This window comes from Macrotis lagotis, chromosome X (genome assembly GCF_037893015.1).
Source record: "Macrotis lagotis isolate mMagLag1 chromosome X, bilby.v1.9.chrom.fasta, whole genome shotgun sequence".
Lineage (NCBI taxonomy): Eukaryota > Metazoa > Chordata > Mammalia > Peramelemorphia > Peramelidae > Macrotis > Macrotis lagotis.
In genome coordinates this window covers 395,942,611-395,965,665 of record NC_133666.1, presented here as the reverse complement: position 1 = coordinate 395,965,665, position 23,055 = coordinate 395,942,611, and the positions used below count along the sequence as shown (strand labels likewise).

The following is a 23,055-nucleotide window of genomic DNA, read 5'->3' as shown; positions in this document are numbered from 1 at the left end:
GTATTCTATAACATCCATTTTTCAGGGTCACATAGTTTTGATACAGTGTCAACTTTGAACTCAGGAAAGCTTCTGATTCCAGACTATCTACTGCTCTTCCTACATCCCCTTATAACAGTTATACCTGAATTCAAACTCAGAGCAAAGCAGATTTCATAGCAACTAACTGTATATCATGAATGAATATAACCCACATATAGCTATAACCTTCTATTAGTCCTTCAAGGACAGAATTTTTGTTATGTTCTACTTGAATAATTCCTTGTTGCAAACTCATGTCTGTTGCAAAGTTCTAATCTTTACAAGTTAAAACAGGATAACATCAGTTTTTCATGTTGTAATAGCAGTTACTTAACAATAAATAATAAATACACTTATCTTCAATACATATTTACATACAAAAATACATCAGTTTATTTATCTTGTGTAAACATATCCTGATACATTTAAGAAAACCGTATTGTTAACATAAATTTACATTCTGTAGTTTTATGTGTAAGGTGAATTAATTACAATCCACTCAAAAACTCAGAAAAATAACAACAAAAATGCTGGCCATTATCAGTCTAGGTGTATTATTTAGGTTACTTCTAAAGTAAAAAAAGAAAAAATCCTTTTTAATCGGTTCCTGTTGATACTAAGTATCAACAAACAGGGTAACTTTAATACATGTTTTTCCAAACATCATTTCATAATTTTCATAATTGATAAGTCAGTTCACCATAAAAATCACTTCTCTATAGTAAGCAAACAAGTCATTCATTACTATGACTCTGAGATGGAGAAAGGCTTAGTACCTCTGTTAGATCAAGTCTTGAATTCCTGCTAGTCTTTATGGAAGCACTGTAATTCAACAGAACTGATCAGATTTTTTTTTTGAATAAATGGAGTGTTCCTAAAAACAATAAGCAGTATCTATCTTAAACTTTTTTTAATTTAAAGATTTTATTTATTTTGAGTTTTACAATTTTTCCCCTAATCTTAATCCCTCCCCACCCCACAGGGAAGGCAATTTTCCAGTTGCAATTATTTCCATGGTATACAACTGATCCAAATTGAGTGTGATGAGAGAGAAATCATATCCTTAAGGAAGAAACGTAAAGTATAAGAGATAGCAAGATCAGACAATAAGATGTTAGATTTTTGCTAAATTAAAGGTAATAGTCCTTGGTCTTTGTTCAAACTCCACAGTTGCTTCTCTGGATACAGATGGTATTCTCCATTGCAGACAGCCCCAAATTGTCCCTCATTGTTGCACTGAAGGAATGAGTGAGTCCATCAAGGTTGATCATTGCCCGTATGATGCTGTTAGGGTGTACAGTGTTTTTCTGGGTCTGCTCATCTCACTCAGCATCAGTTCATGCCAATTTCTCTAGGCTTCTCTGAATTCCCATCCCTCCTGGTTTCTAAGAGAGCAATAGTGTTCCATCACACACACACACACACACAAACACACACACATACACACACACAAACAAATACACGGTAAGTCATTCTCCAATTGAAGAAGGACATTTACTTGATTTCCAATTCTTTGCCACCACAACAGGGCTGCTATGAATAATTTTGTACAAGTGATATTTTTACCTTTTTTCATATCTTAAACTTTCAACAAACACTATACGTAATGAGGATAAGCTAGAAACATTTCCAATAAGATCAGTGGTGAAACAAGAATGCCTGTTATCCCCACTATTCTTAAATATTGTATTAGAAACATTACCTTTAGCAATAAGAGAAGAAAAAGAAATTGCAGGAATTAGACTAGATAATGAAATATCAAAACTCTCACTCTGCAGATAATAAGCTGATATATTTAGAGAACCTTAGAAAAATCATGTAAAATTACTTGAAACCATTAGCAACTTTAACAAAGTTATAGGATATAAAATAAACCCACATAAATCATCAGCATTTCTATATATTGATAAGATGACAGTAGCAAAAGGTAGTAAGTAAAATTCCTTTTAAAGTAACTGTAGATAAACTACTTGGGAATCTACTTGCCAAGGCAAACTCAGAAACTATATTAAAACAACTAAAAATACTTTTCACACAAATAAAATCAGGTCTAAATAACTGGGTAAATGTCAATTGCTTATGAGTAGGCAGTGTTAATATAATAAAAATGGCAATTCTACCTAAATTAAATCACTTAAGTACCATATCATTCAAACTTCCAAAAAATTACTTTATTGAACTAAATGTTCCTTGAATGGTTGGTAGAATTCACTTGTGAATTCATCTGGTCCTGATCTTTTTCTGAAATAGGATTAAATATTTAATTTCTTTATCTTGTAACCTGAGCAGTTTATATTTTTTGGTAAATATTCATTAATTTCACTTAGATCATCAAATTTACTGACCATACAGTCAGGCAAAAAAAGCTCTGAATTATTACTTTGATTTTTCTCCTCATTGTTGGTGAATTCACCTTTTTTTCATTTTTTTTTTTTGATCCTTGTAATTTGGTTATCTTTTTTTTACTCAAATAACTAAAAGCTTATGTATTTTGTTGTTTTTTTTGTAAAACCAATTCAATTTATTTTTAGTTCAATAGTTTTCTTACTTTTGACTTTATTGATTTCTCCTTTAAATTTAAGAATTTCTAATTTGGTATTTTAGTGGAAATTTTTATTGCTCTTTCTCTAGCTTTTTTAGTTGCATGTCCTATTCATTGATCTTTTCTTTATTTTATTCACAGAAGCATTTAGAGATATAATATTTCTTTAGTTGTATCCCTCAAGTTTTGGTATGTTGTCTCCTTATTTTTATTGACTTGGATGATTTTTTTTATTTTTATGATTTGTTGTTTGGCCCACTTATTCTTTAAAATTAGGTTATTTAGCTTTCAATTTTAGATCTATCTCTCTGTGGTTCTTCATTGCACATGATTTTTAATGTATCATGATCTGAAAAGGATACTAACAACAAGTAAATAAACCATAGTAAATCCATTTAGATATTTGAAACAATCTTTAATGAGAAAGGTTAAGAGTTGAATGTTATAAAATTACTGTATTCAGTTTGAAAGAGGAATCCACCTCCAACAAATAATGCTCTAGGAATCATATCTCAACAGCACTTCTCATATAGTGGTTTCTTAAAATCAAAATCAAGAACTTAAGCATAAACTAACAAAAAAACTAATGAACACTGCAATGTAAATGATATTCATCTAAATTTCTGATTATATTGCAGGAAGAAAGAGCATTTCATTCATTTCTCAATTTAGGTATTCTGTATTAGTTGCATTCAGATTCCAGTATAGAGATATTAAAATCCAGTTGTTTTTATAGTTAAATGAGATGGTATCACAATTTGGTTCAGGACAAAACTTGATCAAATCAAATCTGAATTTATAATTATACATAGTATCATATGTAATCTGAATCGATGAAAGGCCAATCACTATTAGAACGTTAAATTATAGGTCCTACAATCTTCATTAAGTCTACTGCAAAAGATTAACAGTATAGTCCTGCATTTTCATCTCAGGTTTGACCTATATCTTCAACTCTTCAAATACTTGAGAATTGCAAACATAACCTCTTTTATGAAGAAATGAGATCATAAGTGTCTATGCCCACATAAAGATTAGAATATATGCTTCAATTCATCCTCCAAGAACAGAATTTTAGTCTGTTCCCCTCAAATAATACTATGTTACAAATTTATTTCTATATTATCTAATTGATAAATGTTGTAAGTGAATATTTGGAATTTTAAATTTATAATTTTAAATCATACTATATAATTCAAGTTGTCTTTTTAAAATATCAGCAAGAATATCTAAATAGCTGAAATAAAAGTGAGAGATCATAAGATACCTCTAAGAAAGCACTTCTCCAAATAATGTTTAACAATTTATAGGCACAGAATCTTTCCATTCTCCTCTTATTTCATTGATATAAAAACTTTTTTTTATTTTTTAGATTTTTCAAGGCAGTGGGGTTAAGTGTCTTGCCTAAGGCCACACAGCTAGGTGTTGAGGCTGGATTTGAACTCCGGTACTCCTGACTCCAAGGCCAGTGGTCTATCCACTGCACCACCTAGCTGCCCTGATATACAAAACTTTAAAAAAATTTTTTCCCCTCTTTTTCCTATGGATTTAGATTTGAAACCTATTACCTCTTCCCCTACATTTAACTTTACTACTTTCCTAGTTCCTCATATCTTTATATTTTCCAACTAATTTTCTTTATTCTACCGAGTCTCCCCTTTTTCAAATTAATGCAATAGCAATTAATTGCTAAACTTGTACTGTTATCAAAATATAAATTTTCTGTGACTTCAGAGACCTTAGAAATCAGAAAAACAGTTACAATATTGAATAAATAGGGACTACCCTTATTCCATAGTTTATTCAACAAAAACAATATTCATACCACTTTAAGAGAATTCCTGCCTCATTTTGGTATTCTGAAGCAATAAATTAGAGAATGTTTGCCCCAAGTACCTGATCTTTATAATTCCAGAGACCTCAAAAATATTTTGCTTCTAATTTAGGTTCTTAAGAGCTTAAAGAAACCAAGGTTGTTCCAATTCCTTTTAGGTGATTTTGATTCTAATTTATCTCAGCATTAAAGTTCTGTTAAATCGTTTAGAGAAGAAATGCAGCAATAAGATAAAATTCTTCTTCTAGAATTAAATGCTTTTTTCTTTACAATAAATATGCCCATTTCTTTACATGATGGAGAAAAAAATATTAAGCAATAGATAAAATTTTAAAGTTGTAAAAATATTTTTTCTTTCTTTCCTTTCTCTGGAGAATCCTGTAGGAGAATTTCTCTTAAATTTGCTAGAAACTGGTTTCAGTTTTGTTTAAAAACAAATCATTTTATCACTTTCCAGAAAAGAAAGAGTGGCAGAGAGGTGTTTCATGGGGGTGGGAAAGGTCTCTTTATCTCCCCAAAACATTAGGGTATTTCAGTGTGTTTGATAACATTCAACCCACCTTTTCATCAACATTTTGATGAAATGGTAAATATATTTTCTTTCAGTTAATAAATTTATTCTCTAGTTTCAATGTTATAAATTTTTGCAAAGGATGAGGATATTTCCCTCTCATCTCATTTTCTTCTTTTTTTTGCATTCCTGACCTGGGCATAATTGGGAATACAAAAATGAGTTTATATCAACCAATCGATCAATTAATACACATTTGTTAAGTGACAAGCACTGTTTGAAAGCAGAAAATGACTACGTCTTTTCTTTCAGATTCACAAATGTGACTTAGCTACTCTTATCAATACAATGACAAAAGACAATTCTGAAGACTCATGATGAAAAATGTTATCTACTTTCAGAAGGAGAACTGATGAACTTTTAAGTTCAGATTCAAGTATATTTTTTCTTTCTCTTGCTTTTTTGGAAACAATGGCTAATAAGGAAATGTTTTACATGTACAATTGATATCATTGATATCACTTTGCCTTCTTAATAATTGGGGAGGGTCTGGAAGAAAGAATAGATTTGTTCCTCAAAATATTTAAAAAAATAATGTTAAGGGGCGGCTAGGTGGTACAGTGGATAGAGCACTGGCCCTGGAGTCAGGAGGACCTGAGTTCAAATCTGGACTCAGACACTTAATAATTACCTAGCTGTGTGGCCTTGGGTGAGCCAATTAACCCCATTTGCCTTGCAAAAGCCTAAAAAAATTGAAGTTAAAATGACTAATAAATTTAAAAAAATAAACAGCTCCAACTGAAAATTTAATCAAGGAATCAATGGAAGTTTCTGTTTTTTTTCAGGAAGATGAGTTTAGCATTAGAAATGTGATAATTGGGTAAGTTAGGTGATACAATGGATAGAGCACTGCCCTTGGAGTCAGGAAGACCTGAGTTCAAATCTGACCTCAGACATTTATTACTTAGCTGTGTGACCTTGGGGAAGTTATTTAACTCTATTGGCTTAAAAAAAAAAGAAATGGAATAATTATAGGACAGCTGATTTGGGTATTAATTATCAGCATTTTACTTAAGGACTTCCAACCAAGCTGACAGAGAGGAGCCAGAAACTGTCTTAAACCCTCCTGGCTCTCCTTCAGAATTAACATGAACTAAGCTTCTTAACAGAATTTAGATCCACAGAATTCAGAGAAGAACCTAGGAGAACATCGGGCAGCAAAGTCTGTCACAGGGGAATGTGGGTGAGATGGGAACAGAGAGCAGAGAGCCAGCACAAGGGAGGCAAATTGAAGCCTGGTGAATAACCTGAGAACAGTGGCAGAAGCTTTGGCTGCATGCCTGATTGGGGGGGAGAGCTCCAGAGATGCGGCTAGATGTCTATCTGGTCAGTTTGGTTAGTCTGAAAGATTAGGATTCCAAGGCTTTCAGCGAAGTCCATCATGTTTACAGTTGAGTCCTATCTCCCCATTTGTGTCAGAGAAAGTAACTTCCCAGAACAAACAGTAACACCCCCTCCCCGCCCATTAGTGGGCAGCAGATCTCCCCCCCCATTGAGGACTAAGTAGATTAACTATGTGGCCCAAGAACCCAGTCCACATTATTCCAGCATAACCCAGATCCTGCTGTCCCCCCCCCCCATAAAAAACCTCCCCAGGCCTAGGGAATGGGCCACTAATCAAGGTCATAGACACTTCAGAGAAAATTTCTGGAATCCCCTACTGGCTGCCCTACTTGGTATTCCTAAATTTAGTGAGGAAAAGCCTCTACGGAACTCAACACCGAAGGTCTTTTAACCAGTCCCTCCCCCCAACATGAGATCCTTGGAAAAGGACCCCAAAATGAACCAAAAGCAACAGAAAGTTGGCTCCATTGAATGTTACCTTGAAGACAAGGATCCTAAATCAGAGAGGACTAAAACTTCAGGGAAGAATATGAATTGGTTTCTAGCCCAGAAAGACTTATTAGAAGAGATCAGGAAGGAGTTTAAAAAGCAAATGGAAAAACTGGGAAAAGAAACACAAGAGAATATTAATACTATGCAGGAGAAAAATCGATATCTTGCAACAAGAAAATAAATCCTTCAAAATTCAATGTTACAAGTGCAAAAAGAAAATAATTCTCTCAAAAATACAATTGAATTAAAACAACAATGAGGTATCACCTCACAACCATCTGATTGGCCAAGATGAGAAAAAGGGAAAATTATCAATGTTGGAGAGGCTGTGGGAGGATTGGGACACTGATGCAAGGCTGGTGAAGTTGTGAATGGATCCAACCATTCTGGAAAGCAATATGGAATTATGCTTAAAGAGCAAGAAAACTGTTCATACCCTTTGAACTAGTAATTCCAATTCTTGTTCTATATCCAGAAGAAGTTATAAAAATAGAAAAGTCATCATGTTCCAAAATATTAATAGCAGCTCTTTTTGTAGTGGCAAAATATTGGAAATTGAGGACATGCCCATCAATTGGGGAATGACTAAATAAGTTATGTTACATGAATGCTATGAAATATTACTCTTCTATAAGAAATTATAAATGGTCGGACTCTAGAGAAGTATGGAATGACTTATAGGATTTGATGATAAGAGAAGGGGGGTAGAACCAAGAGAACAATGTACACATTAACAACAATATTGTAAGATGATCAACCTTAATGGAAGCAGCTCCTCTCAGCAGTTCAGATAACTAGGAAAACTGTATTAGATCATCTGTGGACAATATTATCCCCATCCAGAGGAAGAAAATCAAAACAAAACACATACACATAAATGAAAAATAAACCCTTCAGAGTATGATGAACACTTTATAAAAAATATCTCTTCTGTATCCCTTTCCCTTAATCCTAATTCCTCATATTTAAAATGACTATTATGTATGTTTATTCAAAACATGAATGTACAATGCTAACCTGACTATTCATCACTGAGGGGAAGGGGGTGGGAAGGGAGGGTGGAAGGAAATTTTATAATTTGAAAATATATGTGTGCATATGAAGAAAAATAAATAAATAAATGAATTCAAAAATAACACAATTGGGCAAATGGAAAACTTCAAAAAAAATGACCAAATGGAAAAGGAGTTGCAAAAGGTAAATAAAGAAAATTTTTCTCTAAAAAAAAAGATCGGAATTTGTGGAAACTAATGACTTTAAGAAGACACCAATAATCTGTCAAAGAAAATAAAAAAATGAAACAATAGAACAAAATTTAAAATACCTCACTGGCAAAACAACTGACCTGGAGAATAGATCCAAGATCTAAGAATCATAAGCCTTTTTTGAAAACTTTGAGGAGATAAAAGGCCTGGATTCATATTTCAGGATATAATGAAGGAGAATTGCTCTGTTATCATGGAACCAGATAGCAAAATGGTTATTGAAAGAATACATCAATTACCTCCTGAAAGGGATCCCAAAATGAAAACACCAAGGAATATTGTGGCCACTCTTGAATTATTAGATAAAGGGGAAAATCCTGCAAGAAGTCAGAAAGAAACAATTCAAATACTAAGGAGCCACAGTAAGGATTTCACAGGACCTGTCTGCATCAACATTAAGGGATGAAAGGGCCTGGAATATGACATTCTAAACATCAAGGGAGCTTGGAATGCATCCAAGAATTGACTGTGCAGCAAAACTGAGCCTTGTCTTCTAGAGGAAAAGATGAGCACTTAATGAAATAGTAGACTTTCAACTTTTCCTGATGAAAAGACCAGAGCTAAATAGAAAATGTAGACTTCAAATAGGAGTCTCAAGAGATACTTGAAAAGGTAAAAAGGGGAAAGGGAAAAAACTATTATCCAAAAAGATGAAACTGGCTATATCCACCTGGATGAAAGATTCTCTTGACTCTTGAGACTTGTAACTATATTAGAGGGAATATATTTAGCTAGAAGTAATGGACACTTATGACTCGGATTGAAAGATACAAAAATAATGCTTCCTTAAAAAGGGGGGGACAGTAAAGACACAGTAAGATGGAGGAGATTGAATGGGGTAAATTATATCACATGAAGAAGTGCAAAGGACCTATTGTACTAGAAGGGAAGAAGGGAGAAGGTGAGAACTGCATGAATCTTACTCTCATCATATTTGACTCAAAGAGGGATTAACACACACACACACATACACACAGTTAACTTTGTAAACTTACTTTTCAAGTATTAAGAGGGAAAATGGGGAGGGGGAGGAAAAAAGAAACTGACAGAAGGAAGAGGAAGAAATGGCAAAGGGAAAGGGGAAAGAAAGGAAAGGTGGTTGATTTAAGGGGGGAAACACAATGAAGGAGGTATTATTCAGAAGCAAAATAGTGGAGAATGTGGATAACATACAAAAAGGGAAAACAGGGTGACTAGGTGGCCCTGGAGTCAGGAGTACCTGAGTTCAAATCAGCCTCAGACAATTATTACCTAGCTGTGTGGCCTTGGGCAAGTCACTTAACCACATTTGCCTTGCAAAAACTTAAAAAAAGGGAAAACATACAAAAGGAGGGAAAATAGCATGGAGGATAATAAAGGATTAGTATTTATAACTTTGAATGTGAATGGCCTGAACTCTCCCATAAAACATAGGGGGATAGCAGAATAGATTAAAAACCAGAAACCTTACTTATTAGAGAAATGCAAATTAAAGCATCTTTTGAGGTACCACCTCACACCTATCAGAGTGGCCAATATGTCCAGAAATGACAGTGATCAATGTTAGAAAGGATGTGGTAAATCTTGGACACTTGGACACATTGTTGTGGAGTTGAGCTCATTTAACCTTTCTGGAGAACAATTTGGAATTATGCCCAAGGGGCAATAAAAATGTGCATACTCTTTGACCCACTCCTGGGTCTATACCCTGAAGAGATCATGAAAAAAGGGTAAAAACAGCACTTGTACAAAACTATTCACAGCAGCTCTGTTTGTGGTACCAAAGAATTGGAAATTGAGTGAATGTCCATCAATTGGGGAATGGCTGAAAACATTCTGATATGGAACACTTATTATTCTATTAGAAATCAGGAGGGATGGAAATTCAGAGAAGCCTGGAAGGATTTGCATGAACTGATCCTGAGCAAGATGAGCAGAATAATAGCAACATGGGATTGGTGATCCATCTTAATGGACTTGCTCATTCCATCAGTTCAAAAATCAGGGACAATTTGGGGGTATCTACGATAGAGAATACCATCTATATCCAGAAAAATAATTGTGGAGTTTGAACAAAGATGAAAGACTACTACCTTTAATTAAAAATAGTTATCTTATTTTGTAATTTTGCTATCTCTTATATTTTATTTTTTTTCCCTTAAGGATATACTTTCTCTCTGTTGACACATTCAACTTAGATAGAGGTATAGCATGGAAACAATGTAAAGACTAACAGACTGCCTTCTGTGGGGAGTGGGGTGGGGAAGCTAGATTAGGGGGAAAACTGTAAAATTCAAAAGCAAACAAACAGGGGTGGCTAGGTGGCACAGAGGATAAAGCACAGGCCCTGGAGTCAGGAATACCTGGGTTCAAATCTGGTCTCAGACACTTAATAATTACCTAGCTGTGTGGCCTTGGGCAAGTCACTTAACCCCATTTGCTATGAAATAAACCTTAAAACCCCCCCAAAACCAAAAACAAACAAATAAAAAGAAAGGCATTATAGACTTCCTGTACTCTACAATCCTTTGACTTCTTTAAAATTTGTCTTATTTTTTTCCCTATCTTACTTTGTGTTACCTTTTCTCTGAAGTCACTGAGCATTAAAATATGTATTGATTAAAAAAAAACAAACAAATCCAGAATCCTAGAATATGCTGCTAACAAGAAACTCATTTGGAGCATAGAGATACATACAGAGTAAAGGTTAAAGGTTGGGGCAGAATATATTATTGTTTCAGCTGAAGTGAAAAAGGCAGGAGTAGTAAACCTTATCTCAGACAAAGCAGCTGCAAAAAATAGATCTTATTAAAAGAGAAAAGTAAGGAAACTATATCCTCCTAAAAGGTACTAGATAATTAAGTAACTTTAATATTAAATGTATATGCACCAAATTGTTAACAGGAGAAGCTGAATGAGTTACAGAAAGACATAGACAGCAAAACTTTACTGGTGGGAGACCTCAACCTTCCTCTCTCAGAATTAAATAAATCTAACCATAAAATAAACAAGAAGAAAGTTAAGGAGATAAATAAAATTCTAGAAAATCTAGACATGATAGAACTTTGGAGAAAATTGAATGGAGATAGGAAGGAATTATACCTTTTTTTCTGCAGTGCATGTCACATCCACAAAAATTGACCATTTACTAAGGCATAAAAAGCTTATAATCAAATGCAGAAAAGCAGAAATAGTGAATATTTTTCAGACCAAAATGCAATAAAAATAACATCCAATAATAGGTCATGGAGAGATATATCTAAAACTAATTGCTAACTAATTAACCTCAGTTTAAAGAATGAGTGAATCAAACAAAAAATTACATTTAGAATTAATGATTTCATTCTTGATAATGACAATAATGAGACATATCAAAATTTATGGGATACAGTCAAAGCAGTTATTAGGGGGATATATTATATATCGCTAAATCTTTACATGAGTAAAATAGAGAAAAAGGAAAGCATGCCACTAAGAAACTTAGAGAAAGAACAAATTAACCCCCCCTAATTAAATATTAAATTAGAAATTCTAAAAAGAAAAAGAAAAAGTAATAAAACTGAAAACAAGAAAACTATTGAATTAATAAATAAAACCAAGAGTTGATTTTCTGAAAAACCCCAATAACATAGATATACCTTTGATTTATTTGATTAAAAAAAGAAATAAGAAAGCCAATTACTATCAAAAATGAAAAAATGTGAACTTACCACTAATGAAGAGAAAATTAAAGTAATAATTTGGAACTATTTTGCACAACTGTATGCCAATAAATTTGATAATCTAAGTCAAATGGATGTATATTTACAGCAATATACGTTACCATGGTTAAATGAAGAGGAAATTAAAAACATAAATAACCCTATCTCAGGAAAAAGAAATTCATCAAGCCATCAATGAACATACTTAGAAAAAATTTTTGGGTCCAATTAGGTTCACAAGTGAATTCTATCAATCATTTACAGAACAATTGTTTCAAATTCTATATAAAAGATTCAGAAAAGTAGGTGAAGACAGAACTCTGCTTATTTCCTTCTGTGACACCAACATGCTACTGATTCTATACCAGGAAGAGTAAAAATAAAGAAAGAAAAGTTTAGACTAATTTCCCTAATAAATATGAATGTAAAAATCTTAAAATCTTTGCAAAGTGAATATGGTAAGTTATCACTAGGATAATATACTATGACCAAGTAGGATTTATTTAAGGAAGGCAGGACTGGTTCCATAGTAGGAAAATTGTCAGCATAATTGATTATATTAATAACAAACCTAATAGAAATCATATGATTATCTCAATAGATGCTAAAAAAGCCTCTGACAAAATAGAACACCCATTCCTACTAAAAACACTACAAAGAATAAGAATAAATGGATTGCTCCTTAGAATGATAAACAGTACCTATTTGAAACCATCAACAAGCATTATATGCAATGGGGATAGGCTAGAGGCATTCCCAATAAGATCTGGGGGAAGAAACAAGGATGCCCATTATCAACACCACTGTTCAATATTGTATCAGAAATGTTAGCTTCAACATTAAGAGAAGAAAAAGAAACTGAAGGAATTAGAATTGGGAAAGAAGAGACAAAACTCTCACTCTTTGTAGATAACATGATGGTATACCTAGAGAACCCTAAAAATTATCTAAAAATCTACTGGAAACAATTAGCAAATTTTGCAAAATCATAGGATGTAAAATAAACCCACATAAATCTTTAGCATTTATATATATATATATATATATATATATATATATATATATATATATATATATGTATATTACCAATAAAGACACAGCAGCCAAGAGATAGAAAGAGAAATACCATTTTAAAATAACTTCAGACAACATAAAATACTTGGGAATCTACCTGCCAAGGCAGACTCAGAAACTCTTTGAAAATAACTGTGAAATACTTTTTACCCAGATAAAATCAGATCTGAGCAAATATCAACTGCTCATGGATTGACTAATAAAAAACACAATTCTACCTAAATTAAACTACCTTATTTAGTAGTTCCAATCAATTGGTAGTTCCAATTCCAATCACATTTCCAAAAATTTACTTTAGTGATTTAGAGAAAACTGTAACTAAATTCATATGGAGAAACAAAAAGTCAAGCATATCAAGGTTTTTAATAAAAAATGCAGCAGAATGTGACTTCACCTCAGCAGGTTTAAGATTATATTATAAAGTATCGTCATCAAAGCTGTCTGCTAATGGCTAAGAAATGGAATGGAATAGATAGCTGCAAAAGAGACAGCAGGAAATGAGTATAATAATCTGCTGTTTGATAAATTCAGTGTCCAATTTCTGGGAAAAGAATTGTCTTTGATAAAACCTGCTGGGAAAACTGGAAGATAGTATGGTAGAAACTTGGATTAGACCAACATCTCACACTCTATACCAAAATAAGAGCAAAATGGATGCAGGATTTAGACATTTAAGACAATATTATTATTATAAGCAAACTAGGAGAACAAGGAATAGTTTACCTGTCAGACCTATGGAAAGGGGAGCAGTTTTTGACTAAGGAAATGATAAGAGAAATTATAAAAAAACAAACTGGACAATTTTGATTACATTAATTACAAAGCTTTTGCACAAACAAAACCACTCTAATCAAGATCAAAAGAAATGTAAATTGGGAAATAATTTTTACAACTAAGTTTCTGAGAAAGGACTCATTTCTAAAATACATAGAGAACTGAGAAATTTATATATGTGTGTGTGTGTGTGTGTGTGTGTGTGTGTGTCTGTGCTTGTGTGTGTGTGTGTATGTAAATCAAAAACAAGCTATCCCCCAATTGACAAATGGTCCTAAGCAATTTTCAAATGAGGAAGTCAAAGCTATTCTATAGTCAAGAAAAATTGCTCTTAATCATCACTGGTTAGAGAAATGCAAATTAAAGCATCTCTGAAGTACCATCTCACACCTTTCAGATTGACCAATATGACCTGAAAGGAAAATGATCAATGCTGGAAGGGATGTAGGAGATCTGGAACACTAATGCACTGTTGGTGGAGCTGTGAATTGGTCCAACCTTTCTGGAGAGCAATTTGGAATTATGCCCAAAGGACAATAAAAATATGCATACCCTGTGGTCCAGCAATACTACTACTGGGTCTATATCCTGACGAAATCATGAAAAAGGCTAAAAATATCATTTGTACAAAAATATTCATAGCAACTGTATCTGTAATGGCAAAGATGGGGAAATCAAGGGGATGTCCATCAATTGGGGAATGGCTGAACAAACAGTGTTATATGTATGTGATGGAATACTCTTGTTCACTTAGAAACCATGAAGGATGGGATTTCAAAGAATCATGGAAAAACTTGTGTGAATTGATGCTGAATGCGATGAGAAAAACCAAAACATTGTACAACCTAACAGCAGTGTGGGGATGATAATCAACTTTAATGGACTTTCTCACTCCAGCAGTACAAAAATCAGGGACAATTTTAGGGTATCTGTGATAGAGAATACCATCTGTATCCAGAGAAAGAACTGTGGAATTTAAACAAAGAGCAAAGATTATTATCTTCAATTTTTTTTTAAAAAAGCTGTCTTATGTACTACATAATTTTGCTAACTCTAATATTTTATTTCTTCTTCAAGGATAAGTTTTTTGCTCTCAGCACATTCAATTTTGATTAATCCATATCATGGAAAAAAATGTGAAGGTTATCAGATTGCCTTCTGTTTAGGGGAGGAGAAAAACTGTAAATTCAAAACTTTACAAAAAATGATTGATAGAAACTACTATTGTTGTATATAATTGGGAAAGAGATAAAATATTTATTATATTATTAAAAAATTTTACTCAAGCATTAAGTAATTATTTCAACATTTCAATTTAGAAAGTGCTTCCCTGGTGTCAAAGATGTCTAGTTTCAGGAGATATTTTCATGCAGAGATATCTTCATAGTAAAAACTAGATTTAAATAGACTGGGTTCTTTTGAAAGGGATGTTTCCTACTTATCCAGGAGAAGATCCCAAGGTGCAACCTTGGGATGTGAGTAGCTCCGAATCTACACGTAGTTTGTTACAGAGCAGAATTTCCAAGGTGATTGTTAAATTTCAAGCCTCAATTGAGATTTGTGTTACATATCATTTGTGATAAGGATGCTTTTCTGAATACTTGTTTTATGTTAAACTAGATCAGGAATACACAAGAATTTTGACAGGGAGAATAACCAAAGCAGTACAGTAATTATAATTTACAGTCAATAAACAAAGAGTGTCTTTTTTATTGTTTGTGGAAAACAAGATACAAAGGAACAATATTTGGACAAATCTTAGTCCTATGCAAAGTATTCATCCAGGAAAAAAAAGAAGAGAGATGAAACCCTCCCGATAAGACCCTTAAGTTTCTCAGTCCAGTGTTTGCTTTCAGTTTCTGAATTACAGGCCAAGCTCATCAGAAAAAAATTGGCATGGCTACTAGTCTGAACACTCTGGAATCCAATAGTTTATGTATAGTATTTTGTTTACATGCAGGAAGTAAACAGACAATGCAAACAAGTGCACAGAAAATTAACATAACTCTGCTAATTGAAATGCTTTAATAGAAGAATCTTGAGTGAGAAATGCTATAAAATTTTATTTATAATCGTTAGATAAGCTTGAGCAAAAAAGAAAAAAAGAAATTATCATGAGAACCTCAGGGAAACCATGTATTTTGATGCCTTGTCCAAAATATTGTGGCATACTATCATTATGTGGTGGTAGCATAAGGAACAGTATTCTGGCAAAAGTTAACTTTCTTGAACTCCAGGTTGCCATGAAAGTCATGTCTCTGTACTTAGTCTTCTATATATTGACCTAATTTAGTAATAGGTCCAATTAGGTCATTTTCCTACTCAATAAAGTCCAGTAGTTCCCGACTGCCTTCAAGAACAAATATAAAACACTCAATTTGTCATTCAGTGCTCTTCAAAACCTAGCCACCACCTACCTTTCCAGTCTCCCTGTACCTTACATCTTAACACATATACTTCAAACTCTGTGTGTAGCCTTCTGCTTATTTTTTGAGTAAGACTCTCCATCTTCACTCTGGGAATTTTCACTGACAATATCCCTATATTTGGAATGCTCTCTCTCCTTCACTATAACTATTAAATTCTCTGACTTCTTTAAGTCTCAGCTAAAATTACATCTTTTTATAAGAAGGCCTTCTCAAACCTCTTTTCCCTCTTATTTCCTATTTACCCTAAATATAGCTTGCTTTGTATGTATTTGCTGCATATTGTCTGCCATATCTGATTATAAATTTGTTATATATACCTCTTTTTGCATCTGCTATTACTTAGCACACTGTCTGATGTTACACAATAGGTACTTAAATATTTATCAACCAATTTTTAATTTTGGGGGGAAAGTGTGCCTAATGGGTTTCTAAGAAAATTCTGCTTCAGGTGATAGTGTGGTTCCTCCCTGCCCCTCAAGGTTTTTAAAGAAAGATCACTTGTTCAAGTACATGGCTGGATAGGATGGCTTCTGATACACTTCCGAACTTAAAATTCTGAGATAATCTATTGAAATATAGAAGTCTCATAAGCATCATCAAAGACAAACTTGGCAACATAAAACTGGCTTTTGTTCATTTTGCTCTGTTATAATAAAAATGTTGGAAGATAGGAATGTGAAAAGCATACTTTTTGGCATCCCTGCCACTAAGGAGACTGAAGGTGGAACATTTTGTTTGAATTTGAGAATTCTGAGTTGCAGATATGATTTCCTTACTAAGTCAGTTACTAATATGATGAGCCAGTTGGAATGGTGCACCAGCTGTCTGCTTTAGAAGGGGTGAAGTGGCACACCTGAAAAAAACAAAACAAAACAAAACAAAGCAAATTAAAGTTGCCAGGTCAATTTCAGTAGAATAAAACCTATGAGAGGATTCATACTATATTTCAGCCTGGTAATAGGGAGATAGAGGTAGTCTCAAAAGAAAAAAAAAAGGAAGAATAGATTTGAAGTCAATGGAGCTGAATAAGAATTCCATTGGGATACCTTGGGCAAGCCACTTCCTCTCTTTAAATCTATTCCTCATATGTAAAATATGGATGCATGAAAGATATAATTTCTACCTCATAAGGTTGTTGTGTGAAAATTGAATCAGATAATGTATGCAAAGTGCTTTTCAAATCCCTGTGTCCATGTCAGCTATTATTATTATTTTTAGAAACATTGTAGCATATTCTTTCTTGATGAAAGCTAGTTGAATTGAGTTGCTGTTCTCTAAGCAAAATTCTCTGGTAACACCAGCAAAGAAATGTCAAGATTCATTATTGTTAACATACATTATTAGCTGCTGACATGAAAATTGCATCTCATTAGTTCTGAGACAGCACTGTCCCTTTTAACACTCCTTTCCAAGTAGTCAACCACTTTCTAATGAATTGAATTTTTCCTTGAATAGGTACAGTTACCATCTCAACTTTCTGGATGAATATTTTTAAGCGCTTTGTAAAATATGCTGAAAGGTTCCATGGATAAAACCCTGGAATCTTTGAGTGGTTTGAGAATTCTGGGAGGTTCTACTCAGTTTTACCAACCTTTGAATAATAGAGACTGTAGTGTACTTGTCATTTGCAGACCAGCCTTGCTAAGTTTAATTTTTTTTTTAAATTAAAATTTTTTTTTTTTGCTAGGTAGTGGGGTTAAGTGGCTTTCCCAGGGCCACACAGCTAGGTAATTACTAAATGTCTGAGGCTGGACTTGAACTCAGGCACTCCCGACTCTAGGGCTGATGCTCTATCCACTGCACCACTCAACTGCTCCTAGTCTTGTTAAGTGTAGAACATTGACTACTAGAAAAAAAATGTTTCGGACCCCTAACAACTCATAAAGACTGCTTATTGAGGTATAGGAATGAAGCAATCCATGTGGAGGGACACCTGCAAACAACTTAGGAAGTTATAGGGTAGAGAGCTAAGAGTGCTGGACTTAGAGAAAGAAGGCTTGAATTCTAGTTCTTTCATTTTCAATTTTTTTGTTTTGTTTTTGCAAGGCAATTGGGTTAAATGACTTGCCCAAGGTCACACAATTAGGTAATTATTAAATGTCTGAGGCAGGATTTGAACTCAGGCCCTCCTGACCCCAGAGCCAGTACTCTATCCACTCTACACCACCTAGTTTGCTGCTGATTTTCCTATTTTTGGACCAGTTCCTTTTTTGCTGACGTTGTGTTTCAGCTCAATTGGCTTACCTATTGTTTACCAAAATTTATAATCTATTATTTGCCTCCACTTCTCTGCCCTATCTGTAATATATAATTGGAACGTTGTCATTTCTCACCTTCATCTCTTAGAATTCCTAACCTCTTTCAAGGTTCAATCATTTTCTGATCCTCTTAGTTTGTAATGCTCTTTCCTTCTTCCTTAAATTATTAACTTAAGGATATGAGTACTAGACTTACCCCATAAAGAGATCAAAGGAAGGGACCAATGTTGCAAAAATGTTAAAAAAGTGTGTTTATATATGTCTATGTTTATGTACATATGTTTATATATATATATATATTCATATACACACATATGTATATTTATATACACTCCAAAGAATTGTAACCAAAAGTATGTTCATTGATGCTTGTTTTTTTTTTTTCTTTTTGGCAAGGCAATGGAGTTAAGCGACTTGCCCAAGGTCACACAGCTAGGTAATTATTTAGTGTCTGAGGCCGGATTTGCACTCAGATCCTCCTGACTCCAGGGATGTGCTCTCTTCACTGCACCACTTAGCTGCCTCTCTTGCCTTATTCTTGAAGAAGACCATGATCTCAGGTAAGTTCAGTGGTCAGATATGAATCAGGACAACTGGATGTGAGGCAATCAGGGTTAAGTGACTTGCCCAAGGTCACAAGCTAGTACATAACAAGTATCTGAGGCTGGATTTGAACTGCTGACCTCCTGACTCTAAGGCCAGGGCTCTATTCACTGCATCATCTGAAATGATGAATGGGGCAATTTCAGAGAAACCTGGGAAGACATTTATGAAGTGATATAGGATGAAGCGAACAGCATTAGAACAATTTATATAACAGTATTTTAAATAAATCAAAAAATAAAATTTAAAAAGATTTTATTTTAAGAACCCTTATTAGTACCGTTATCAGTCTTAATTCTGAGGGACCAAAGATGAAGCAGGGCACCCACCTTGAATAGAGAGGTAATAAACACCAGGTATAGAACATATCATATACCTTCTGGGATGATCAATATATGAGTTTGTTTTACTTGATTATGCTTATTTATTATAAAGGTTTTTCTTTTTCTCTCAATAGAGATAAAAGATGTTATATGGTGGGGGGAGAGTGATTACATTGCTAAAAAAAGGAAAGAAAAATGAAAGAAAAGCAGATCACTGAAGCAATTAAAATACAAAGAAGAGAATAGAAGGAAGGTAAGAAAGAAACACTGAGAAACAGGATAGATTTGAAAGTTACACATTGAACATATTACAAAGAAAAGCAATTGTTCATAATAGAGATTTATAGGATCATGGATATTCCTCTTTTTCCTCTTTTTATATGAAAATTACAATTAAGTATGTGTTAAGTTCAGAATAATTTTAAAAATTATATTCATACTCATCTTTTATGTTGCAGAAACTAAGTTTTGTAAGGGCATGAACTCTTTCATTTTGTCTTTACATATCCAAAACTTACTAAAGTGTCTTGTTTATAGTAGACAATTAAGTGTTAGTTTGAAGTTTTTGATTGGATCACAATTTTTTTCTTCATTTGAAAAGTGAGGGGACTGATGTGAAAATATTTGATATTCTATGATATTTTGAAGTAAAATATCTTAACCAAAAGCCACTGTAACCATAATTTCAATGGAATACCTTCAGTATTAAAAATGTGGATTGCTACTGACTTAAAACAAAACAGATTGGAAAATGATTGTTTAACGATATCAAATCCTATTAGCTTTTTGAGTTTGTTACTGTACAACTTAGTTACATATCTTTCATCTATCATGGGACTCTATAATTAAATTGTATAAAATAGTTAGACAGTACTAGTTTCATCCCTAACAAAACTCAGTCTAATACAGACACTACCATTGTGTTTCATATATAGTCACAGTAGGCTAGAGCTAAATAAATTTATTCAAAGTAGTGAACTGGAGCATACTAGAAAGTAACATTTTTATCAAATTAGGAACATGTTAGTAAAAATAATCAGTTAAAATAGGAAACCATCAGATGATGGGTTGCCTTTACTCTGGAGTAATACTCCTGGGGTATTCTTCAGAAAACTGGTCCTTACAGCTACTGCCATAGGATGGTGTCTTGGTGTTTTTCCCTACCAACTGAATTTCTTATTAAAAGTTGATTTTACTTTTGATACCAAGATAGTAGATTGAGGAAGGAATCCTCTGAAGTCCTCCCAAATTCCTTTCTAAACAACTAGGAAAAAATATCTCAGAACTGACCAAGAAGAGGGGATCAGATTGCCAGCACAGTAGGAAAGGTCAGTCTCACTGGGGTGAAAATGGAATGAGGTCCAAGAGCAGCAGTAGCAGCCAGCCCCATTTCAGGGTACTTCTGCAAGGGTCCAAACCTAGGCCAATTCTTCAGTAAGACTCTACCCCTCTGCAAAATAGCAGCCTCGTAGGTAAATGAGCAGTCTGTGCAGGACATCAAGGTTTCAGCAAAAACTATGAGGGAGGTCTTTATCTCGTTGTTGAGTCAAAAGTGAAGCTCCAACCTAGGGGTAGCTAGTTTCAAGACCTCATCCCCAGGGGCCTATCAGCAGAAAGACCCAGTAAAGCATTATCCCTGGATCTGACTAGCCTCAAGATCCATCCTCTAGGACAGTCATCAGAAAGACTGTTACCATAGCAACACAACAGCAAGGCCCTATTCCTGGAGCAGGCCAGCAGTTAAACCCTATACCCATAGGAACCCAAAAGAGAGAACCCATCCTTCAGTACCAGCTAGAAGAGAAACCTACACTCCAGTGAAAGCTAACAGCTAAGCCTGTTAATCCAATGAAAGATTGCAGTAAGACTCAGAGACTGAGTACCAAATGCTTGAGACAGTGCAGGACCAAAGTTAACTTTCACATCAAAACACCAAGTCACAAAAAATGGAAAAATAATAAAAACAACCAAAAAAGAGATTATTAATAATAGAAAGTTATTATAGTGATATGGAGGATAAAGGCATAACATCAGAAGAGGACAATAATGTCAAAATGGCTACATGTGAAATTCCAAAGAAAAATGTAATTTGATCTAAGGCCAAAAGAATTCCTGGAAGAACTTAAAAAGATTTGGAAAAAAGCAAATTAAAGAAATAGAAATAAAATGGAAAAGGAAATGAGAGTAATGCAAGGCTCATGAAGAAAGCAATAACATTGGAAATATATGTAAAAATTTTTTCAGAAGAAAATAATGGCTTAAAATCTAGAATTGCTGAAATGGAAAAGGAAGGACAAAACTAGAGAAGTCATATCCTTAAAATTAAAATTCAACAAGTAGAAATTAATAACTCCATGAGACATAAAGGTATAATAAAACCAAAACAAAATTTCAAAAACAGAAGAAAATATGAATTTCTCATTGGAAAAACAATTGACCTAGAAATATATCCAGGAAAGATAATATAAGAATTGTTGGATGATGATTAAATTAAAAAACCTGGTCATCTTTCAAGAAATCATGAGATTGTCCTAATTTATTAGAAGCAGGGGGCAAAATAGCAATATAAAGAACTTATTGATCATCACCTGAAAAAATCCCCAAATGAAAATTCCCAGGAACATCATAGCCAAATCTCAGAACTCATAGAACAAGGAGAAAATATTGTAAGCACCAAAAAAGAAACATTATAAATATGAAGCTACAGGATTTTGCAGCTTCCAAATTAAAGAAATGGTGACTTATAATATTATATATATAAGAAGGCAAAAGAGTTAGAATTACAACTAAGAATCCCCTATTGAGCAAAACTGAATAAAATATTTCAGGGCATTTAAGAAAATAGTGGACTTTCAAGCATTTCTAATTAAAAGACTAAAACTGAATTTAAAAAAATATCTAAAATTTCATTGCTCAAATTGAAGCATAAAAATGGTAAAAAAAAGAAACAAGAAAGAGGAAAAATAAGAAATTAAAGATGAACTGTTTATATTTCTTTTTTATTTCTTTTGAATTTTACAATTTCTCCCACTCTTGCTCCCCCCCTCCACTCCCCACAGAAGGCAGTCTGTTAGTCTTTACATTGTTTCCATGTTATACCTTGATCTAAGTTGAATTTGAGGAGAAGAAATCATACCCTTAAGGAAGAAAAAGAAAATATAAGAGATAGCAAAATTACATAATAAAATAACTTTTTTTTAAAATTAAAGGTAATAGTCTTTGTTTTTTGTTTAAACTCCACAATTCTTTCTCTGGATACAGATGATATTCTGCATCACAGAAACCCCCAAATTGTGCCTGATTATTTATTTCACTGATGAAATGAGCAAGTCCATTAAAGTTCATCATCACCCCCATGTTTCTGTTAGGGTATACAATATTCTGGTTCTGCTCATCTCACTCAGCATCAGTTCATGCAAATCCTTCCAGGCTTTCCTGAATTTCCATCCCTCCTGGTTTCTAATAGAACAATAGTGTTCCATCACATACATGTATCACATAAACTGTTTCTACTTCTATATGGCAAAATAATATTTGTAATTCTTAACAACTTTACTATTATGAGAGCAATTAGAAGAAGGATATATAGATGGAGGATATGGATATAAGATGACTTTGATGGCATGATATCCCAAAATCAAAATAAAGAGATGAGAAAATTGTACTGGAAGAAAAATAAGAGATTGAATAGGAAAAATTATTTGCCATAAAGAGGAAAGAAGGAGCTATTATAAGGAAGAACAAGATACAGGGGAAGGGGTAAAGCAAATCTTACTATCATCAAAAGTGATTCAAAGAAGGAATAACAAGCACTTAGTTTGATACAGAAATCAATATTGCCCTAT

At 33.5% G+C, this 23,055-nt stretch overlaps 1 long non-coding RNA gene across 1 annotated transcript in view; it reads left to right on the top strand.

The window, feature by feature from the left end:
* LOC141498565 (uncharacterized) overlaps positions 1 to 23,055 on the top strand; it is a 63,563-nt gene that overhangs the window by 4,913 nt on the left and 35,595 nt on the right. Inside the window, exon 2 of the long non-coding RNA XR_012471688.1 lies at positions 18,681 to 18,844. This is a non-coding gene — a long non-coding RNA (uncharacterized LOC141498565). The remainder of the gene's footprint in view (positions 1 to 18,680; positions 18,845 to 23,055) is intronic.